The following is a 17,889-nucleotide window of genomic DNA, read 5'->3' on the forward strand; positions in this document are numbered from 1 at the left end:
TACCGCAGTGTTCCTTTGAACCTGCTCCACTAACTCCGTTTGTCCCACCGTCAGCTGCTCCACCTCCTGCGTCAGGTCCTCTATGCCCCCTTGCAATTTTACAGTCCCCTTTCTCACCTCCTTCTCCATGTGCTCCTTACAGTGCCTCACCTCCTCGCGCACTCCTCCGACCTCCTCACTCACTCCTCTTCTGATCTCCTCCCCCATCACTTGCATCTCCTGCCCAGATGCCACCCTCATCTGCTCCATTTCCTCCCTGTGAGCATCCAGTTTAGTTTCTACCCCCATTCTGACCCCCTCTATCTGCTGCCCCATTTGGTTAACTTCCCTTTCCGCTTGGTCCCTCATGTCCCTCAATTTGCCTTCCATACTGTTTTCTAACCCCTCTAACCCATTTTTCACTCCCTCTATCTGATTCTCCTGGGCAGCCATTCTATTTTCTACCCCCTCTAACCCCTTTTGCATCCCTTCCATTTGATTCTCTTGAGCGGCCATTCTGTTTTCTACCCCCATTAACCCCTCCTGTATTTCCCCTAATCTATTGTCTAATTTCCCAAATTTCTCGTCTAATCCCTTAAAATTATTGTCTAATCCCCTAAAATTATTGTCTAATCCCCTAAAATTATTGTCTAATCCCTCACCAGTACCCCTCGCTTCGTCCCTCATTACCCCCATTTGGTTTCCCATTACCCCCATTTGGCCCTCCAATCGCTCACTATCAGCCCTCATTCCCACAATTTGGTTTCCCAACCGCTCACCCAATCGCTCAATTTGGCTCCCCATACTCATCTGTACAGCTGCCTGTAGCTGCGCAATGAGGGCCTGCATGTCAATCGGCTGCATGTTAAAGCCCGTTGATACAGCGGGCTCGGCTACCGCGCGCTCTTGCGAGGCGCCATTTTGCGCGCCCGCAACGTCGGGCGCAACGACGCTATTTTGTGCGTCTGCTACCCTCACTGCTTCGCTCTCCTCATGTCCCTCAATTTGGTCCTGGACCGACCCTGCCTCACTCTCCACTACCGGACCCCAGCTGTCTTGGTCTGCCATAGCGCGACTTTCAAAATTCGGGTTTTTATTTCCGTATAACAAATTCAAATTTCGCCGTTATAATTTCGCGCGGGAAACGCGCTCCGAATCGACTCTACTACAAATTTGGGCCTAATAAATTTAGTCCCGGGTCCGAATTCCACTCCTCGACACCAATTGTTACAGACGTGGCTTAGATGTTATTTACCGAGCGGTTTGGTATGATCACGTCTGCACAAGTTACCCGATTATACCCGAACGTTGACTAATCGCGCTACGCTAGGTCAATGAAGGAAAAGACACACGGCTGGGATTAAAATGACACGACACCATGGATACGGTTCTCAAGACCTCCGGAGGAGATTATATTCGTTCGGAAGGTCAGATTACAGGGACGAGAGGTACAGCATAGAAAGACAAGCACTTAGACACAATCTTATATTAACCCCAACAGACGACAGATAAACGGGACAAAAGGCTGACTCACACGGGGATTGATGGCTAGGAAAGGCAGGATCGATGGCTCCAGGTGCACCTGGGCTCAGGGACAGAATCGACTCGGTCCGGTCCAGAGATGCGGGAGGTCTCACAGCGCTCGAGGTAGTGACTTGCTCTTCTTCAAGCTGGGGGCGCATCTGACGTCACGTCCGGTGAGTCGCTTCGTATATCCGGCGGGGAGTGACACGCCCTCGGCTCGTTAGCTCCGCCCCAGATGGAATCGGCTCGTTGCTTCTCATTGGGTGCGTGCGGGGGGGTTACCGGCTCCGCCCCTTGACGAGGGGCTGACAGGGAGCCCCTTCGTGGTAACCCCGTGGAGCGCATGGTCATGGCGGCGAACCGAGCCGGTGTGAGGACGCACACTCCCCCCGCGCGCCGTTGTTGTAGTTGTTGTTGTAGCTGTAGTTGTTGTTGTTGCTGTAGTTGTTGTTGTTGTTGTTGTTGTTGTTGTTGTTTGGGGAAGAAGATGGGAGTAGGTAAGGGAAGGTCCTAAACTCACTACTGGTGCCATATAATCACATTCTGGTGCAACGAAGAGTCAGAATTAATGGAAAGGAGTCCTTAACTGACATAGACTAAGAATAACTAGCAAGATGTCCGAAAGTTGTCTACGTGAGATGCGGTGGACCTGGGCACGACATTTAATGGGGGAAAAAGGGGAAGGTCGGCTCTACTGATTGTTGTTTACAGACAATGGGACTAGGGAATGGGGGATTGGGGATAGTTGGGGAGTATTGGGGGAAATAGGGGAATATTTACAAGCGGATATGGAGGCCAAATTCCATATTCGCAACAATATATATATATATATATATATATATATATATATATATATATATATATATATATATATATATATATATATATTGTTGCGGATATGAGGATTGTATTTTTTTTATTGTGTTGTATTGTAGTAAATTGTTGTGAATTATTGCTTAAGTCTGGACCCTCCTGCCTCCAGTGTTGTATAAATATCAAAGGGCGTTCCCGTAGTTAATTCCATAAAGCATACACGTTAGCCAATCATAGATTTCCCCCTGGTTGATAGTTATATCTTTATTATGTGTATTAGGGTAAGGCCTTGTCTCCCATTAAGATGACACTCCATTGCACCAAGTGAAATAGAGTAGATTCCTTTCATTCCCCATTCCCACTCCCAAAACTTTCATTGCCTTTCATCATTGCCAAGCCTCGATTGCCAGTTACATCCCCTCCAAAACCACCATTGAACATGTGCTCGGGTCGGGGAAGACGGGCGTGCCCGCCCGTCGTCATCAAGGGCGGAGCCAGAGGGTCGCGCGACCAACCAGGGCCGAGGTGAGCACACCGATGGGCGTGTCCTGAAGGCCGGCGGCTTGATCGCCGGAGGCGCTATAAAAGCGCGCGTGCAAGGACGTTGTAGAGTGGAGTAGTTGCTGAGTTGTGTAAAAAGATCATCCAGAGAGAACCAACTGTAAGAGAACCAACTGCGAGAGTACATTGAGATCACCCAAGGAAGCTTTGTACACAGCAACGGCTGATCAAGTGGACCGATGTTTGTTCCTGAGCTGGTGCTTTTCCGAACAGAGTCCGAGGCTGGCATGTGAGCAAAAGAACATAGAGAACATTAAGGAGATCATCATCCAGGGAAGCACAAAGCCTGTTGTAGTCCTGGCAAAGCACGCGACGTCCACAGCAGCAGCAGCAGCGGCGGCCACAGCAGCAACAACACTCAACAGCCGCTTGGGGCCTGGACGGCGGTTTTGAGCAGGGCCGCGAAGGAACGGCGGCTGCTAAACGTGCCGATCGTGCTGCAGGACCCCCTTGGACCTTCCTCTCCCTCCAGCCATCCGCCTCCTGCCTTTCCATCCTCTTGTGTACGTGAGTTTGTTTTGTTTGTTCTGTCCTGGGTATTTAATTAAGTTTGTATAAGCTAGGTTGCACTGTGTCTAAAATCTTCTGTAAATTATTTTATTATCTTTCCTTCTTCCTTGGTTACTTTGAGCGTTTACATCATAGGAATAAATTTAGTGGTATTTTCAACCTTTTTTTTCCGTCTTCTTCTTCTTCACATCCGTGTCGCTTTTGTCTTTTCCATATTGAATATCTGTGGCGCGATCCGGCCAACGTTCGGGAATCGGATTAGTCGGGGTAACTGTTAGGCCGCGGTGCCATCCGCTCGGCAAACCAACATCCTTATCCGCGGGCCATAACAATTGGTGTCAGGAGTGTCGGATTCGGACCAGGGACTAAATTTATTTAGCCCAAATTTTGGAACACCAATTGTACTATTGGCAGTAACAATTGGTGTCGGGAGCGGGGTCGGACCCGAAGCGCGCTTAACGCGCTCAAAATTACGAGCTGCCGAAATTTGATTTGTTTTACAAAACCCGAATTTTGAAATCGCGCCATGGCTGGTCAAGGCGACGGGATGCCGGTGGGAGAGATAGACGGGGTGGAATCGACCCAGGACCTCGGGGAAATGTATGTGGAGGACAGGGAGGAGGAGAAAAAGGGCAATGAGGAGGTGTTTGAGGAGGTTTCAGGCGCGCAAAATTGCGCTCTCGCGCACGTGGTTACAGCGGCACCAAATAGAGCCGCGCCCTTTGTACCAACGGTGGAAGACATGCAATTATTTCTGGCTGAAATGAGGGCCCTTATGGTTAAGTCGGGTGAAGAAATGGAAGACAGAAGGAGGGCTGATAGTGAGAAAATGGAAAACAGAATGGGGGAGCGACTAGGAAATCAAATCGGGGGGTTAGACAAGAAATTTGAGGGGTTAGACAAGAAATTTGAGGGGTTAGACAAGAAATTTGAGGGGTTAGACAAGAAATTTGAGGGGTTAGACAATGGGATAGAAGGGGTGAAACATGGGTTAACGGGAGTGGAAAATAGAATGGCTGCCCAGGAGAATCAGATAGAGGGGGTGAAAGATGGGTTAAGGGGGTTAGAAAACAGGATGGAAGGCAAATTGCGGGAAGTAGGGGAGCAATCCGCCCGGGAAATCAAACGAATGGGGAACCAGATAGAGGAGGTGAAAATCGGGGTAGAAACCAAATTGGATGCTCAGAGGGATGAATTGGGACAGATGAGGGAGGCATCTACAAAAGAGAGGGAGGAGATGAAGGAGGAGATATGACGAGGTGTAAGCAAGGAGGTCTCGGGGGTACGCGAGGAGGTAAAGCGAGGCGAGAAGCGTATGGAAAAAGAGGTGAGAAATGGGACGGCAAAGTTACAAGGGGGCATAGAGGACCTGAGGAGGAGGTGGAACAGCTGACGGTGGGACAAACGGAGTTAGTGGAGCAGGTTCAAAGGAACACTGCGGTACTAGGAGGGTTAAAAGCGACACAAAACGACATTAAAAATGACTTAATAGCGACACAGAGGCAATGTCAGATGGTACGTGAGGGACTGACAACGAGGTTGGATGAGGTGACAGAAGTAATGCAGACGAAGGACCGGGAGGTGAGGACGCACATAGAGACGGTCAAGGTGGCATTAGAGGACGAAATTGAGGAGACGCACCGGGAAATAAAAGAGGTGAAGCAAAAGTTAAAGGAGGTGGAAGAAGGGGTGAGTGAAATTAAGAAGAGACGGAGGGAAACTAAAAAGGAGATAAGGGAGGAAGTGATGGAGTATGTGCAAGGTCTGTGTTCAAATCATGATGTTGTGCTTGCTAACCAGATAAAGAGTTTGCAGGTGGCGAAGGAGGTGCGGAGACGAGGTGCCAAGGTGAGTGGCAAAATACGTGGAAATGTATATGATGTGAGGGGAGCTTCAGTCGGCTTGGGTGTTGATCTGGATCCGGGTGTTCGTGAGAGGCCGTTGGTGAAGTGTGCGACAGGTACGGTGTGCGAAGGAAGAGGTGTGCGAGAATGTCTGACCATGGGGTGTGTGAGGAAAAAGTGCGCGCCGAGGAGTGTGTGTGCTGTCGAGAGTGAGTCGGTCATAGCGCGTGTGCGAGGGGGCACATGGAAGCGCGTAGTGAGGAGTGTTACAGAGGATGAAACAAGAAAGTGTACACCTGTGGTGAGTGTTACGGAGGAAGTAACGGGAGAGTGTGCGCAAGAGGATGCGCGAGAAAGGTGTGTAACGGACGGGTGCATGAGGGAAGAGTGCGCTGTCAAAAGTAAGGAAGAATGTACACCTGTGGTGAGTGTTACGGAGGAAGTAACGGGAGAGTGTGCGCAAGAGGATGCGCGAGAAAGGTGTGTAACGGACAGGTGCATGAGGAAAGAGTGCGCTGTCGAGAGTAAGGGTGAGTGCGCTGTCAAGAGTGGTGGTGAAAGTGGTAAGAGTGACACGGAGCGTGAGTTGGTTGTGGCAGGTGAGAGAGGATGTACACCTGGAATGGAAGGATGCACACCTGGAATGGTAGAGCGTGTGTGGGAGTGCACACTGGAATTGGTCGTGAGGCACGTGGTTGGGTGTGCAAGTGGGAGCACACCTGTGATTGTCACAGAGGTGACCGAGAAGGGGGCGCGAAGAGGTGTGTTGGTGAGGTGTGCGAACGACGAGTGTGTGCAAAGGTGTGCGGTGGTCAGGTGTGTGACCAAGTCTGTGAGCGAAAGAACGAGTGCAATAGCGAAGTACGCGGGGTGTACGGGCGGCGCTGGAGCACCGAGCTCGGTGAGGGTGAAAGGGGTAGCGTATGCGTGTGAGCATGCAGGTGAAGCATCGACGGTAACCGGGTTAGCGGTTAGAGCGACTTATAGCCGAATCGGGCCCTGGGTGCGCGCCGGGCAGCTTCGCGTGCCGCGAGGACCAGCGGGGATCCGAACCACGACGGTTTCGAAAGAATCGCCGTACGCGATCCACGCCGGGCCGTGCTTTGAACGGCCACATCCGTGCTCCACTAGGCGGAGCGGGCAGCCCGATAGGAAGGGTCGTCATGGCGACCCCCTTTTGTTGAGGCGTTCCGGCAGGTCGAGATCGGGCCATTGGACGGCTCTGTGCCGAGATGGTGCGTGGGATCTTGGCCCGGGTAAGCCCCCGTCCCTGCACCGAATGCGGGACGTATCCAGCCGCCGGCACCAAGCAACCCGCATTCATTGCTCGGCCGTGCGAAGCCGGGCTGTAGAAGTGAATTGGCGCACCGACAGGCACTCGTGAGCGGACTGTGATGATGATGATGATACTGATAGTGTTTTTGATCCGAAATTTAGAAAAGTGAATAGAATTGGCAGTAATTGGAAAAATTTTGATTGGTTGGAATTTGGTGAGCAAAATTGGTAGTGGAAGATACCCGATGTGGTGGGATGGCAACTCTGTCATCCCTCACAGCGGGGGCAAAGGAGCACTAGTTATGGGGTTTATGGCAGTGAAAACTAGCCCGGGAGGGTTAGGATATAATGATAGGGATCTAGAGAAGATGACAATAGGTAACGTTAAGAATAGGTATTGACAATGATACCGGTAGTGGGGACGCAGGTAGATTAGTTTGGATGATAATGACGTGGTATGTGCTTAGTTTAAAGGGAAGACGGGGAGCACTAAGTTAGCAGGGCAACAGGTAGATTAGATGATGCCGTGTGTATGGTGAACAGGTGTGATTGCACAGGTGTGCAACTGAACAGGTGTATGGAGCAGTGTTTGAGTGAGTGATGGTGATGAGTATTGTGCTGACCAAATGGTCCAGGAAGGAAGGAGGGTGCAGGTGGCACCAGGTAAGATTGCACAGGTGTGCAACTGCAGGTGTATGGAGAATGGTAGTGTGGAATAAATGGTAGTGTGGAATATCTGGAGTATTGGAATGGATGGTCGTGGAGTGAGTATGGTGAAAACTATGGAGTGGAGTGGATGGTGCGAAGGTGTGAATGGGGGAAGGATGGACCCCCCATCACGAATACCCGGGGCGGGTAGTGTAAGTGTTAGGTAGAGGGTACAGGTAAATTGTGGTTGGATATTGGCATCTGTGGTGCGGGTGAAAGAATGGTATTTGGATGGGTGCATTAGTGTTGTGGAAATGGCTGGGCGTGTAGCCTGTTAGTGTGTGTAGTTGGTTTGGGCACTCCACCACTGTGAGGATGTCGGCCAGGTGAGGCCGCAGGTGGGCTCTGGGAGCCGGTAGAGTTGTTGTGGATGGGGCCCGAGGATCCGGAGGACGGACCCGGGTAGCCCAGTGCCAGAGGGCACCGAGGGGTGACAGAGCCAGGAGGGGCCTTCCCCAATTAGATAGGTTAGGGTGAGGAGCTAGGTAAGCTCGGGTGGCAACTGCAGTGGTGGAGGTGTGCAGGTGGGTAGACCTGCTGGGAGAGCTACACGCCCCAATCCTGAAATTGTGCAAGGGCACAGGGAGTTGAATCGGGGGAGTGAGACCCCGAATTGAGAAGCACCACAGTTTGGTCAATGGGAATTGGTTTTTAGAACCCATAGTGTAAGATGGCCAATGTATTGGCAGGGAAAGACCCCGGGTAGTGTAAAGTGTATTAAAGTCATTTAGAAAGTAGTTAGGATGAAGATCTCCTCGCACCATCTGCATCCACTCACCTGGGGTGACGTACCTCCACACCATGCCAGGTTGTTTTATTATTTTTGATGCAGATGTTTTGGATTGTGAGACGCATCATGACGTGGGTGTGACATTGTGCTTGATGTTCCATCTCTTCCTCCTTATGAGGATTGATGATGAATTGGGTGATGGCAAATTTTGGCTAGAGGGATTGTGGTGACGAATTTGGAATAGAAGAAAGATGGGGAAGACGTGACAGTAGCGATGAATTTGTAATGTGTAGATTTTGTACATATGGGGTAAGGGCGAGGGTAGTGTAGGTGACAGGGGGGGTGACGTACGGTAGGGACGAGCTTTCTCACTTCGCTCTCCGTACACACTTCACCTTGCATTGCCTTATTGATGTGTACCCTTGTGACCTTACCCCTCGCTCATCTGTCTGTCCCCCCCTTTTGTCTCCCACATGAGGACCTGTGCGCCACTGGGCGCCGAGGGGAGCGTGCATGAGTCCGACATTGTGCGCCCGGAACTCCCAGAACCAGCTGTCTGCATCGATGCACCACATTATGGACCACATGTCTGTGGCTGAGCACCACTGATGGACCCCATGGGTTGGGGCATGGCCCCTCTGCTGGAACCGGCCATGAGGGCCCGAAATCTTGCTGGCGGACCTTGGCCACAGGGCACCGATGCCCCACAGGTGAACCATACATAGTCGGCCCCTGTGGGCCATAAATAAAAAGAAATGGACACGTTGGGTGCATTTTATTTTGATACAAATAGGCCGCCAGCAAAGAAGATGACAACATCAGGAAGAAATAATAATAGCCAGCAGAGGGAGCCGAAGAGCAAGAGACCACCTGCAGGGTTAGGGGTTGTCGATTTATTTTATTCATGAACAATGATGTCTGCACCGATTGGTGCTTGAGGGTGTGTTGGTGCATTTTGGGTGCTTTCATGGTGCGTCGATGCAGAGCAGACTGTCTCCCCCCCTAGAAAGAACAATCACAGGTCCTGGGTTGCGTTTTGTAAATAAAATAGCGTCACTGTAAATGATGCTCCCCACCGTCAATGTATAGTTTGAAGACCATTCCGCAATTCAGTTAGCTGTGGGCGTGAGTCTGTTAGGTAGGGTGCAATGGAGCAGCGGGACATATTTATTTATGTTTTAAAACTGTCGCACTCAGGGTCAGGTTAAAAGTAGAGGGAACTACACCTACGTGTCACACTAAGTTAAAGTTATAGGCCCGGGATGTGCCTAAGAGGAGGAGGGTGCAGTGTTGCGGATATGAGGATTGTATTTTTTTTATTGTGTTGTATTGTAGTAAATTGTTGTGAATTATTGCTCAAGTCTGGACCCTCCTGCCTCCAGTGTTGTATAAAGGTCAAAGGGCGTTCCCGTAGTCAATTCCATAAAGCATACACGTTAGCCAATCATAGATTTCCCCCTGGTTGATAGTTATATCTTTATTATGTGTATTAGGGTAAGGCCTTGTCTCCCATTAAGATGACACTCCATTGCACCAAGTGAAATAGAGTAGATTCCTTTCATTCCCCATTCCCACTCCCAAAACTTTCATTGCCTTTCATCATTGCCAAGCCTCGATTGCTAGTTACATCCCCTCCAAAACCACCATTGAACATGTGCTCGGGTCGGGGAAGACGGGCGTGCCCGCCCGTCGTCATCAAGGGCGGAGCCAGAGGGTCACGCGACCAACCAGGGCCGAGGTGAGCACACCGATGGGCGTGTCCTGAAGGCCGGCGGCTTGATCGCCGGAGGCGCTATAAAAGCACGCGCGCAAGGACGTTGTAGAGTGGAGTAGTTGCTGAGTTGTGTAAAAAGATCATCCAGAGAGAACCAACTGTAAGAGAACCAACTGCGAGAGTACATTGAGATCACCCAAGGAAGCTTTGTACACAGCAACGGCTGATCAAGTGGACCGATGTTTGTTCCTGAGCTGGTGCTTTTCCGAACAGAGTCCGAGGCTGGCATGTGAGCAAAAGAACATAGAGAACATTAAGGAGATCATCATCCAGGGAAGCACAAAGCCTGTTGTAGTCCTGACAAAGCACGCGACGTCCACAGCAGCAGCAGCAGCGGCGGCCACAGCAGCAATAACACTCAACAGCCGCTTGGGGCCTGGACAGCGGTTTTGAGCAGGGCCGCGAAGGAACGGCGGCTGCTAAACGCGCCGATCGTGCTGCAGGACCCCCTTGGACCTTCCTCTCCCTCCAGCCATCTGCCTCCTGCCTTTCCACCCTCTTGTGTACGTGAGTTTGTTTTGTTTGTTCTGTCCTGGGTATTTAATTAAGTTTGTATAAGCTAGGTTGCACTGTGTCAAAAATCTTCTGTAAATTATTTTATTATCTTTCCTTCTTCCTTGGTTACTTTGAGCGTGTACATAATAGGAATAAATTTCGTGGTATTTTCAACCTTTTTTTTTCCTCTTCTTCTTCTTCACATCCGTGTCGCTTTTGTCTTTTCCATATTGAATATCTGTGGCGCGATCCGGCCAACGTTCGGGAATCGGGTTAGTCGGGGGTAACTGTTAGGCCGCGGTGCCATCCGCTCGGCAAACCAACATCCTTATCCGCGGGCCGTAACAATATATATATATATATATATTGTTGTGGATATGAGAATGTTTTTTTTTTTTGTTGTTGTTGTGTAAATAGTTGTAAAAATATCGCCCTCCTTACTCCAGTGTTGTATAAAGGTCAAAGGGTGTTCCCGTAGTTAATTCCATAAAGCATACACGAAGGACACCATATATCCATGTTCAGTAGTTATATCCTTATTATGTGTATTAGGCTAAGGATTTGTCTTCCATTAATTTGACACTCCATTGCACTGCATTAAATAAAGTAGATCCCTCCGACATGGCATCTTCCAAGTGCCAGGTTTAGCCACTTTGCTGCATTTCATCTGCCGTCCACTTTGCTGCAATTGCCAACTGCATTTTGGGCGGTTTTCTTCATTCGCCATTGCTGCCCTTTGGCTGGGGCTCGCTCGAATTGCCCCCAAAACCACCATTGGCCACGAGGCAAGGTCGGGGAAGAAGGGCGTGTCTCCACCTCGTCATAGAGGGGAGGAGTGAACCAGCCCTTGCCGACCAACCCAGAACGAGGGGTTGGCTTTAGAGGGCGGAGAGAGAACGTTTGGGGGAGGTTCGCAAAAGGGTCAAGGGTGGGGCTTATATAACCCGAGGCAGAGGCCCCCAGAGAGAGTCGAGGAGGGAGGAGATCGGAACACCGAAAAGCCTGGAAGTTGTTGTTGGACTAAGCAAGAGAGGAAGTTGTTGGACTGGGTTGGACTAAGAAAGAGAGAGGAGAGAACCCGTCACGCCAGACCCCCCACCAGCGCGTCGGCTCCACCAAGCAGCTCTGACCCGTGATCCCACGCACATGACAGGATCGGTGGCATCGGCGGCCGTCGAGGTCCAGCCCGACGTCCCGTGCGGGATCAAGCTCCAGCCAGCTCCGTGCCTTCCTCCCCCTCCAGCCACCCACCTCCTTCCAGCCAATCCACTCTGCAATTCCCCGTGTGAGTCCGTCTTTGTTTGTTCTGTCCAGGGAATAAGTTAAGCCTGTTAGATAAGCTAGTATTTTCACTGTGTCTCTGATTTCTTCTGTAAATTGTTTTATTATCCTTCCTTCTCCTTGGTTTCTTTGATTGTGTAAATAGTAGGAATAAATTTAGTAGCATTTCAAACCTTTTTGTCTTCTTCTTCTTCTTCTTCACATCCGTGTCGCCTTTGTCTTTTCCCTATTGAATATCTGTGGCGCGATTTTGGCCAACGTCCAGGAATCGGGTTAGTCGGGGTAACTGTTAGGGCCGCGGCGCCATCCGCTCGGCAAAACAACATCCTATCCGCGGTCCGTAACAATTGGTGCCAGGAGTGGGATACGAGGCCCGAACCAAATTTTTAAAACATCAAGAAAAAATTTGGTCAAAATTTGGAGCAGCCAAGATTTAGTTTTTAAAATCCCAAATTGAGTCGTGCCATGGATAGTCAAGGCGATCGGATGCCGGTGGGGGAACTAGAAGAGGGGTTAGGGGTAACCCAGGATCGGAGGTAAGAAATAGAGGAGAGCAATGAGGTGGTTGAGGAGGTGTCAGGTACACAAAATGGCGCCCTTGCGCACATGGTTACAGCGGCACCAAATTTCGCCGCACCCGCGACCATAGCAGCGCCGCCGATGGATTGGGGCCTATTCATGCTGCAAATGCGGGCCCTCATGGAAGAGAACAGGGGGCTGGGAGACCAAATTGGAGCAATGAGGGACGAAGTGAGGGGTACCAGAAACCAAATGAAAGAAATAACTGAGGAAATGGCGAGGGACAGAGTCGCATATGAGGGAAGGAAAGCGGAGAGGGACAGAGACCGCAGGTTGAGCGAGCAGGTCCCAGGGGTGCACGAGGAGGTAACGCGGGTCGAGAAGCACTGGTTGGGCGAAGTGGAGGAAAGCGCGGGTACAATGACGGGTATAGAAATCGTGACCCGGGGTATGGGGCAGCCGGCGACCGCTGAGGTAGAAGAGGGAATTTTATTAAAGCCAGCGGTCGTCGTGGTGAATAAAGAAAAAGCAGTAGAGGGTATAATAAAAATTGAAAAGACGACGGAGGTAGCCCAGGAATTGCAGGGAGAAATGGATTATGCTCAAAGTCCCTGCTCACATCACGATGCTGTGCTTAACCCAAATGGAAGTTTGCAGGTACGCGTGGAGAAAAGGATCCCCCAGGTGAGTCGTGCTGTGTATTGTGCGGGGTGATTTAGTGAAAGGATGTTTGGCGACAACAGGATTGTCGCGCGATTGGGATCGATATGGCACCCGGGCGTTGGTGAAGGGTCCCGTGTGAGTAAAAATGGCACGCTTGTGAGGAAAAAGTGTGCGTCAAAGAGTGAGCGTGTTATAAAGTGTGGGAGTGATACCGAGTGCGAGCGAGAATGCACGTCGGGGTGTACGGAGTGTGACACAGGGAGTGAGAGCGATACGGAGTGTACGTGCGAGGGTGAGTGTGACACGGTGACACTGAGTTGGTGTGCGAGAGTGGTGGTGGTGGAAGGTGTGCGAGAAAGCACACCTGAGTTGGTGGTAGCGCGAGTGCGAGGGAGCACATTGGAGCGCAGTAGTGGGTGGATGCAAGAGTGCACGCCCATGGTGAGTGGTACGGAGTACGTACCGAGGAGAGTGTGCAAGACGGTGCGCGAGGTGTGTTAAGAGAGTGTGCGAACGGTGAGTGTGCACGAGAGGTGTGGTGTGTAACAGGGAGTGCGTTGGTGGAATGTACGGACGGCGTTGGAACGCCGGGTTTTGTGAGTGTCAAAAGGGTCGCGTGTGCGTGTGGGCATGCGAGTAAAGCATCGACGTTGAACGGGTTAGCGTTTAGGGCGACGGATAGCCGATGCGAGCACTCGGTGCGTGGTGCGCTTTGTTGGATGCCAGGCCCGGCGCGGATCGATGCTGCGTCGCTTCTCTTCGAAGCGTCGTTGCCGATTCAGGCCTGGCCCCGCCCTGCACGGTCGAGTCCGGGCCTTGTCGGGCGAGGCGACCGGTCCGGTTCAAGGGCGAGTGGGAGGAAGCGGAACGGTGCCCCCTGGCGGGGGCGGGGTTCCGACCGGGCGAGCCTCAATCATCGGGCCCGGGACCGCAAGGTACCGCGCCGAGATGGTGCGTGGAATCTCGGCCCGACCAAACCACCTCCCTTGAACCGAAAGCCGGACGGATTCAACCTGCAGGCGACCAAACCACCCGAGTTCATTGCTCGGCTTTGCGAAGCCGAGTTTATGATGTCATGACGCACCGAGGCTAGGATATAGCGGACTGTGATGATGGTGATACTGATAGTGTTTTTGGATTCGAAATTTTGGGATAGAAAATTTTTGATTGGTTGGAATTTGGAGAGCAAAATTTATAGTGAGAGATACCCAATGTGGTGGGATGGCAACTTTGCCATCTCTCACAGAGGGGGCAAAGGAGCACTAGGTTATGGGGTTGGCAGTGAAAACTAGCCCGGGAGGGTTAGGATATAATGATAGGGACCTAGAAGATGACCTTAGGTAACGTTAAGGTTAGGTAGTGACAATGATACCTGTAGTGGGGACGCAGGTAGATTAGTTGGATGATAATGACGAGGGAGCGCAATAGTTTAAAGGGGCGACTGGGAAGCGCAAGTTCCAGAGGGGAGTAGTTAGATGAGATGATGCCGTGTGTGTGAGAATCGAAAGTGTATTGAGCAGGGTATGAGTAACTGATTGTGATTGTGAGTAGTATTGTGATTGCACAGGTGTGCAACTGGACAGGTGTATGGAGCAGTGTATGAGTGAGTGATAGTGATGTGTATTGTGCTGACCAAATGGTCCAGGAACGAAGGAGGGTGCAGGTGGCACCAGGAGTGATTGCACAGGTGTGCAACAACAGGTGTATGGAGAATGGTTGTGTGGAATATATGGAGTCTGGAGTATATGGAGTATTGGAATGGGTGTAGTGAGTATGGTGGAAACTGTGGAGTGGAGTGGCTGGTGCGAAGGTGTGGATGGGGGAAAGGAGGATGGACCCCATCACGAATACCCGGGGAGGGTAGTGTAAGAGTTAGGTAGAGGATACAGGTAAATTGTGGTTGGATATTGGCATCTGTGGTGCGTGGTGGAAGAATGGTATTTGGATGGGTGCATTAGTGTTGTGGAAATGGCTGGGCGTGTAGCCTGTTAGTGTGTGTGTAGTTAAATGGGCACTCCACCACTGTGAGGATGTCGGCCAGGTGAGGCCGCAGGTGGGCTCTGGGAGCCGGTAGTTGTTGTGGATGGGGCCCGAGGATCCGGAGGACGGACCCGGGTAGCCCAGTGCCAGAGGGCACCAAGGGGTGACAGAGCCAGGAGGGGCCTTCCCCAGTTAGATAGGTTAGGGTGAGGAGCTAGGTAAGCTCGGGTGGCAACTACAGTGGTGGAGGTGTGCAGGTGGGTAGACCTGCTGGGAGAGCTGCACGACCCAGCCCGGAAATTGTGCAAGGGCACAGGGAGTTGCATAGGGGGAGTGAGACCCCAAATTGAGAAGCACCACAGTATGGTCAATGGGAATTGGGTTCTTAAAACCGCATAGAGTGTAAGTTGGCCAATGGTTTGGCAGGGAAAGACCCCGGGTAGTGTAAAGTGTATTAAAGTCATTTAGGAAGTAGTTAGGTTTGAGATCTCCTTGCACCATCTACATCCACTCACCTGAGATGACGTACCTCCACACCATGCCAGGTTGTTTTGTTATTTTTATGATGCAAATGTTTGGAATGTGAGATGCATCATGACGTGGGTGTGACATTGTGCTGATGTTCCATCTCTCCCTCCTTATGAGGATTGATGATGAATTGGGTGATGGCAAATTTTGGATGGAGGGATTGTGGAGATGAATTTGGTATAGGGGAAATATGGGGAAGACGTGACATTAGCGACGAATTTGTAAAGGTGTAGATTTTGTAAATATGGGGTAAGGGCAAGGGTAGAGTAGGTGACAGGGGGGGGGGGGGTGACGTACGGTAGGGACGAGCTTTTCTCTGCTCCGTCTCCATACGCACCTCGCCTTGCATTGCCTTGTTTGATGTGTACCCTTGAGACCTTACCCCTCGCTCATCTGTCTTTCCCCCCTTTGTCTCCCACATGAGGACCTGTGCGCCACTGGGTACCGAGGGGAGCGTGCGTGAGTCCCCCAATTGGGCACCCGAACCTCTCGCAACCACAGCTGTCTGCATCGATGCACCACCTTATGGACCACATGTCTGTGGCTGAGCACCACTGATGGACCCCATGGGTTGGGGCATGGCCCCTCTGCTGGAACCGGCCAGGAAGGCCCGAGATCTTGCTGGCGGACCTTGGTCACAGGGCACTTATGCCCCACAGGTGAACCACACTAGTCGGCCCTGTGGGCCATAAATAAATAAAAATGGACACGTTGGGTGCATTTTAATCGTGCAAATAGGCCGCCAGCAAAGAAGATGACATCAGGAAAATAGCAATGGCCAGCAGAGGGAGCCGAAGAGCAAGAGACCACCAGCAGAGTTTGTTTGGTTATTTTTATTATTGAACTGCAGTGACTGTGCACCGATTGGTGCTTGAGGGTGCATTGGTGCGTTTTTGGGTGTTTCATGGTGCATCGATGCAGGGCAGACTGTCTTCCCCCCCCAAAAGAACAATCACAGGTCCTGGGTTACGTTTTGTAAATAAAAGTAGAGTCATTGTAAATAATGCGCCCCCACCGTAAATGTGTAGTTTGAAGACCATTCCGCAATTCGGTTAGCTGTGGGCGTGAATCTGTTAGGCAGGGTGCAATGGAGCAGCGGGACATATTTATTTATGTTTTAAAACTGTCGCACTCAGGGTCAGGTTAAATGTAGAGGGAACTACACCTACGTGCCACACTAAAAGTTAAGGTAAGAGGCCCGGGACGTGCCTAAGAGGAGGAGGGTGCAGTGTTGTGGATATGAGAATGGTTTGTTTTTTTTGTTGTTGTGTAAATAGTTGTAAAAATATCGCCCTCCTTACTCCAGTGTTGTATAAAGGTCAAAGGGCGTTCCCGTAGTTAATTCCATAAAGCATACACGAAGGACACCATATATCCATGTTCAGTGGTTATATCCTTATTATGTGTATTAGGCTAAGGATTTGTCTTCCATTAATTTGACACTCCATTGCACTGCATTAAATAAAGTAGATCCCTCCGACATGGCATCTTCCAAGTTCCAGGTTTAGCCACTTTGCTGCATTTCATCTGCCGTCCACTTTGCTGCAATTGCCAACTGCATTTTGGGCGGTTTTCTTCATTCGCCATTGCTGCCCTTTGGCTGGGGCTAGCTCGAATCGCCCCCAAAACCACCATTGGCCACGAGTCAAGGTCGGGGAAGAAGGGCGTGTCTCCACCTCGTCATAGAGGGGAGGAGTGAACCAGCCCTTGCCGACCAACCCAGAACGAGGGGTTGGCTTTAGAGGGCGGAGAGAGAACGTTTGGGGGAGGTTCGCAAAAGGGTCAAGGGTGGGGCTTATATAACCCGAGGCAGAGGCCCCCAGAGAGAGTCGAGGAGGGAGGAGATCGGAACACCGAAAAGCCTGGAAGTTGTTGTTGGACTAAGCAAGAGAGGAAGTTGTTGGACTGGGTTGGACTAAGAAAGAGAGAGGAGAGAACCCGTCACGCCAGACCCCCCACCAGCGCTTCGGCTCCACCAAGCAGCTCCGACCCGTGATCCCGCGCACACGACAGGATCGGTGGTATCGGCGGCCGTCGAGGTCCAGCCCGACGTCCCGTGCGGGATCAAGCTCCAGCCAGCTCCGTGCCTTCCTCCCCCTCCAGCCACCCACCTCCTTCCAGCCAATCCACTCTGCAATTCCCCGTGTGAGTCCGTCTTTGTTTGTTCTGTCCAGGGAATAAGTTAAGCCTGTTAGATAAGCTAGTATTTTCACTGTGTCTCTGACTTCTTCAGTAAATTTTTTTTTTTTTTTTTTTTTTTTTTTATATACAAGATCGAGGCTCGTGAAAGAGCTAACATTAATCACACAAAAAAGACAAACCGACACACAAAACACAAAAAACAAGGGGAGCGGCAGACAAGATGGGGAGAGAGGGGGAAGGACACAAACACAACATTTGAGAGCAGGGACATCGGGAGGACTTGGGGGGAGGTGGGAGAGGAATAAAACATATGAACACTGCAAGGACTCTGGGGTGAATTACCGGGGGTAGAAAAGATCAAGGTTTTCGATGGGGGAAGATAAGAGATGGTGGTGAACAGCTGTTTTAAAGACCTGGAGGGAGGAGTGGGATTGAAGGGAGTGGGGGAGTTTGTTCCAGAGGCGGGATAAAAGGGGAATGAAAGAGTGAAGGTGAGCAGAGAGCCTAGACTTTGGCAGTTTAACCATAAGAGGGTTGCAGGCAGATCTTGTGCGACCTGAAGG

The 17,889-nt window shown here is 51.0% G+C and overlaps 1 protein-coding gene across 1 annotated transcript in view; it reads right to left on the minus strand.

Moving 5' to 3' along the window:
- LOC137437461 (uncharacterized) overlaps positions 1 to 17,239 on the minus strand; it is a 37,918-nt gene extending 20,679 nt beyond the window's left edge. The window contains exon 1 of the mRNA XM_078766866.1: positions 17,144 to 17,239. The gene's annotated coding sequence lies outside the window, so the exon portion shown is untranslated. The remainder of the gene's footprint in view (positions 1 to 17,143) is intronic.
- Between the last annotated feature and the right edge of the window lie 650 nt (positions 17,240 to 17,889).

Source organism: Myxine glutinosa, chromosome 12, assembly GCF_964187855.1.
Source record: "Myxine glutinosa chromosome 12, kmMyxGlut1.1, whole genome shotgun sequence".
Classification (NCBI taxonomy): Eukaryota; Metazoa; Chordata; class Myxini; order Myxiniformes; family Myxinidae; genus Myxine; species Myxine glutinosa.